This window comes from Acomys russatus, chromosome 27, assembly GCF_903995435.1.
Source record: "Acomys russatus chromosome 27, mAcoRus1.1, whole genome shotgun sequence".
Classification (NCBI taxonomy): domain Eukaryota; kingdom Metazoa; phylum Chordata; class Mammalia; order Rodentia; family Muridae; genus Acomys; species Acomys russatus.
Genome location: NC_067163.1, coordinates 13,828,345 through 13,834,213, shown reverse-complemented (window position 1 = coordinate 13,834,213; position 5,869 = coordinate 13,828,345). Strand labels below are relative to the sequence as shown.

Below are 5,869 nucleotides of genomic sequence, written 5' to 3'. Positions count from 1 at the left end.
GGTGTTTTGTCATGGCAATAGAAAAGCAACTACGATAAAGGTTGCGGCCACGAGTTGTGTGTTGCTGTGTCAGACACGATAAAGGTTGCAACCACGAGTTGTGTGTTGCTGTGACAGACACGATAAAGGTTGCGACCACGAGTTGTGTGTTGCTGTGACAGACACGATAAAGGTTGCGACCACGAGTTGTGTGTTGCTGTGACAGACATGACCGGGCTGTTTTGCGGGATGTGGAAGAAGGTTAGACTTCGGACAAGGAAAGCAGTTGGATGCTGTAAGCAGGGTTCAATGGGCCATCCCAGTAGAAGCATGAAAGACAATGGCTCTGAGAGTGATGTGGGCTGTGGAGGCCCAACTTCAGAGCTCTCAGAGGGGAACAGTGTTAGCAAAGCATGTCACAGACCACTCTTGTAATATTTGGGTAAAAAACCAAAAACCCAATGTGGCTGCTTTTCGCCTTTTTTCTAAGAATTGAAATCCTGTAGTGACAATTCTCCAATTTTAGTTTCTTTTATAAAAAAAAAAACCACAGAAATATTATGATTTAATCCCAGGTCTAGGGATGTGGGGTGCTTCAGACTATACTCAGCACCTGTGATTTGCTTTGTGTTCTAGCAGAAGCGTGGTTTTACCAGCTGCAGATAGTTTCTGTGGGTGTGTGATGTTTGGAATTCTGGGAACTTTTCAGATGGTGTCTAAATGCTAGAGCCCCAAGAGATGGGGTTGGTAGTGGTGGTCTTTCAGGGGGCGGGTAGTGGTTGAATTTGTTAGTAGTCATGCTCAAAGAAGAAACAACAAGAAAGAAATTAGATTTCTCTCTCTCTCTCTCTCTCTCTCTCTCTCTCTCTCTCTCTCTCTCTCTCTCTCTCCCCCCTCCCCCCTCTATCCTTCCTTCTCTTCTATCTAGTGATAGGGTGTGAAACTGGGGAGTTAAAAGGTGGGAAAAAAGAACCCACAAAGTAGCAATGACCAGCTACAGGCAAAGAAGAAACAAGAAAAAAGAAATTAGTTTTGGCTACAAAATCCTTCCATTTTTTTGTTTTGTTTTGTTTTTCAAGACAGGGTTTCTCTGTGTAGCCTTGGCTGTCCTGGACTTGTTTTGTAGACCAGGCTGGCCTTGAACTCACAGCAATACTCCGGTCTCTGCCTCCCGAGTGCTGGAATTAATGGCATGTGCCACCATGGCCAGCTAAAATCCTTCAATTTTAATATAACTTATTCTTTAAACTATTTATTTATGAATGAGTACTCTATTTGCATGTGTGCCTACATGCCAGAAGAGGGCATCAGATCACATTATAGATGGTTGTGATCCACCATGTGGTTGCTGGGAATTGAACTCAGGACCTCTGGAAGAGCAGCCAGTGCTCTTAAGCACCAAGCCATCTCTCCAGCCCCAATATAACTTATTTTGCTTGATGGATTCTTTGAACAAGTATCTGTTGTCCAAATCTTTTAGATTCTCCCATCATTTGGTTTTGTCTTATTCACATGATTGTCTTCCATTTTTCTCTGTTATCATTCACTTGTTTATTATGGCTGTTTATTCGGACTCATGTCCTGTAACAACGATGATGTGAGCCTGGCTTGCCTCTTGGTTCTGCCTGCTAGGCAAGCAGTCTACCTCCAAGCCACACCCACAGCCCCACCGTTCTCCTTATCTCTGAGCCTGTGTCTCTGTGTCCATATAATAACATGTCATTCTCTTGGTTTCTGAGATAGGATGTCACTCTGTGGAGCAGGCTAGCCTTAGGTGCGCTGAGAAGCTCTGGACAGGAAAGTTGCCTTGGCTGATAACGCCTGATAAGGATCCATAAACCAAACCTGCTGTTATCTACCACTTTGAGCCTACAGGAGAACCGACCCACAGATTAACTTTTCCATCCCCTCTAGCTCCCCTTTTCCCAGTCCCAAGACCCCATACCACATACCACCCGTGCACAGCCTCTCTTCAGCTGCTCTGATTAAAGAACAGTTCTGCTTTTGGAGAAGCCTGGCTTTATTTCCGTGTGGCCTGGCTCAGGCTGGCCCTCCGACTCTGTGACTGGGAAAAGGAGATGGAGGCAGCCCATTTGCTGACTCATCCGGGAAACTGCCCTGGCCGCGTTCTTCAGACGTTCCTCTGCTGTGGTGCTGACAGAAACCTGTTCTGTGATGCTAGCTACTGTACCAGCTTCTTTCATGGACTCAGCTTCTTTGATCCGAGTCTATGCAATCCCTTCCCCTGTCTACGAGTTTCTATTTTGAGCCTACCTGCCCAAGTTATGGGAACCACCATCTCCTATGTGCACACTAACCTACCCAACTGTCTTTTTTTTTGGTTTTTGGTTTTTGGTTTTTTGAGACAGGGTTTCTCTGTGTAGCCTTGGCCATCCTGGACTCACTTTGTAGACCAGGCTGGCCTCAAACTCACAGAGATCCGCCTGCCTCTGCCTCCCGAGTGCTGGGATTAAAGGCGTGCGCCACCACGCCCGGCTCCAACTGTCTTTTAAAAAGAAAGAAAAAGAAAAGAGAGTAACAATCCACATTTGATCTTCAAAATGAAGGATTCCACTGGGATTTGCAACGCCCCGTGGGGGATGGGCTCACTTTACCGAGGGGCTAAGGTCACCTTCAGCAGAAAACTGGGGACCTCACCAAGATGGAGGCAACCATGTGACTTGGCAGCCATCTTTACTAGTGACGTCACAAAGAAGGCAAATGCCATGTGATCTCACCAACATCTCATGTCACCATGTGGCACAAGCAAAATGGGGACACCCATGAAACTCCATGGTCCCACTGAGTCCTCTGCATCACCATCCCCCTTTTATATTAGACTAAGGAAGAACTATCAGATCTCCAATGTGGGGCCTTTTTTTTTTTTTTTTTTGTAATTTTTAATGTTGATAAAGTTTTTTCACAATAGAGTTACTGGCTCTTAAGGAAAACCTAAAAGTTTTCCTGGCCACAAATTGACTCATAAATAAATGCTCCTCTAAAGTTAGGCTGCTAACTTGGCCCAGCTTAATTTTGTTCATAGTAGAAAGTGAAATTGAAAGAAAATAAAGCGACAGTGAATTGTTTAGAGGGCTCAAAGTGGTAGACGCCAGCCGGTTTGGTGTGTGGACCTCGCTGTCAGCCAAGACAACTTTGCTGTCCAGAGCTTCTCAGTGCACCTGAGGCTGGCCAGCTCCACACAGGGACATCCTAATGGTGACAGTGACAATGTGCTTCAGCCACACATGTGCTAAGGTTGGAACAATACAGAGGTTAGTGTGGCCCCAGGGAAAGGATGGTATGCAAATTCCAGAAGCATTCCATATTTTCCTCAGATTGTATAGCTTGAACTCATAAGAATTTTACTAATTGGTGTGTAAATTGTCTGAGGCCCTTCATTATCCTCATACTTACATTTTTAATGTCCTTTAACTGTTTTACTTATTGGACCCACCTCCCTTAAATGTTCCACTTACGCTCTCCTAGTGACTCTCACCTCACAGCTCACCTGGGGTATGTCAGCCCCCAGGAAGCTAACACAGCCCCTGTCTGTTAACTGGCGACCTCCCATACCTCACCCCCCCCCATTTGCATCATTTGAGTATTGCAATTAGTTTAGAATGTTTCAGAAATTTTCTTTCATCAATAATTTTTTTTTCCCCTTAGGGAAGAATGAACTGCTGGCAGTAAGATTTAGAAAACGTCCACTGAAGCTGACAGTGAGCAGACTCTGATTGGTACAAAAATGAATGAGATGTGCCAAGGATGACACTGGGATCTAGTGATTCGGGCTGGGGCTGGGGCTCAGCTCTAAGATTGCTTGCCTAGCACGCAGGAGGCCTGGATGCTAGCCCCACCATCATAAAATTAGATGTGTTGGAGCACATCTGTAGTCCCAGCACTCCAGAGGGAGAGTCAAGAGGATCAGTTCAAGGTCATCCTCAGTTCATACAGTCAGTTCAGGGGCAGGAGTTCAAGGTCATCCTCGGATACATATAGTCAGTTCGAGGGCAGGGGTTCAAGGTCATCCTCGGATACATATGAGTCAGTTCAGGGGCAGGAGTTCAAAGTCATCCTCAGATACATATAGTCAGTTCGGGGGCAGTCCAGCTCACACGAGGCCTGGTTTCAAAAAGAAAGAAAGAAGGAAAGGAAGAGCAAGCTAATAATTTCCTCATCGCCTTCTCCCCTCCCGCCTCATCTCCCTTCTCTATGGGCAGCTCTCAATTTACCATGCTTTTCTTTTAATGAGAATAATATACTTTATTGTGAAAAATCATTGCAATTTTACTTTGGTATGCTTCATCATTTTAAAAACACTGTCTAATGAGATTAAAAATTAAACTATATTTTCATTTAAAATGTCATCTAGGTTGAGCACTGTAAGGCATGTCTGAAATGCCAGTAGTCAGTAGGCTGACCTGGGAAAGTCACAAGTTCAATGCCAGCCTTGACTACATAATGAGACCCTGTCCGGAAAATAAAAAGCAACACCTATATTTAACCCTAATCTAATAAAATCATTTGTGTACATGTATGCGTGCATGAGTGTTCTTATGTGTACATTCATGTGTGTGTGTGTTTGTGTGTGTGCATGGTACCATATGTGGTTTTGATATTCCCCTAAGGGTAATAATTGGTGGAATTGGGGGGATTTTCATCTCTGACCTTTGCTGTATCTTTTTGTTCTTTTTGGTTTTGAGACTGCATGGGTCTCAGGTAACCCAGGCTGTAGAGGTCAAGGATGGCATTGAAATTTTTATCTCCTACCTACCTCTGCCTCCTGAGGGCTGGGATTACAGGATAAGCCACCACACCCAGCTTCACTTTCTCCACAGGTTTTACATAATTTGCATTCTGAGCAAGCCATGAGAAACAAGCCAGTAAGCAGCTCTTCCACGGCCTCTGAGGCAGTTCCTGCCTCCAGGTGACCCTTTTTTCTAAATTACTTTTTGTCATGATCTTCATCTGAATAGTAGAAACCTAAGTAAGACAGTGTCATACCTAAACGACTACCTCCTAAAGTCACAGAGACTTCAGCTGTTTGCTGATCACAGTTTTAATTTTTAAAAATTATTACCAGGCGTATTACACCTTTTGTCCCAGGACTCAGGAGCCAAAGGCAGGTGGATCTACATGTGTTTGAGGCCATTCTAGTCTACAAGTGAGTTCCAAGACAGCCAGAGCTACACAGAGAAACCCTGTCTCGAAAAATTAAGAAACAAAAACAAAACAAAAAGTATTTGTTTTATATGTATGTATGTTTTGCCTACCACTCAAGCAGGACAAGAACTTCAGTGGTCATGAAGGAACAGTGTAGGCATAAGGTTATTGTGTGATTCAAATGCTGGTTTCTGTACCCCCACCATAGCTGGTGCAATCCTTGTTCTGAGATCTCCTGTCTCAGTGTTGAGTAAACACAGCTCTCCACTTGTCCCCTGATATGCCAGTAAGGCAGCTTACAGCCAATTGCTGAGCAGGGAGAGAATAAGGCTGAACTTCCTGCCAGCCAGGGGAGGAGGAGTTAGAAGAGGAATCAAGTAAGGGATTCATCCTTGGGAGAGGTCCAGAAGACATCAGGAGAGAGAAACCGGAGAAGGGAAGCTACAAAGTACATGTATCTCTGGGATGTACACGGGGAGGAAGCCAAATTAGCTAAGAGGGTTAAGAACAGAGTAATAACTGCTCAGTTCTTGTGCTGTGAAGCTTGCTAAAATAATATAATAGCATCTTAATTATTTCTGTGATGCCAGGTTAAGAGAGAAATAAATAGTTTTATAAAAATAACTATAACAGAACACTCTTTACTGACTTGCTCCTCATGGCTTGCTCAGCCTGCTTTTTTGTACAACTTAGGACCACTTGGCCAGGGGAGGCACTACCCACAGTG

The 5,869-nt window shown here is 44.4% G+C and overlaps 1 non-coding gene across 1 annotated transcript; it reads left to right on the top strand.

Moving 5' to 3' along the window:
- The first annotated feature begins 3,207 nt into the window (after positions 1-3,207).
- LOC127210389 (U6 spliceosomal RNA) lies at positions 3,208-3,309 on the top strand. Its single transcript, XR_007833298.1, has one exon. It is a non-coding gene; the product is annotated as a U6 spliceosomal RNA (small nuclear RNA).
- Positions 3,310-5,869: the final 2,560 nt, after the last annotated feature.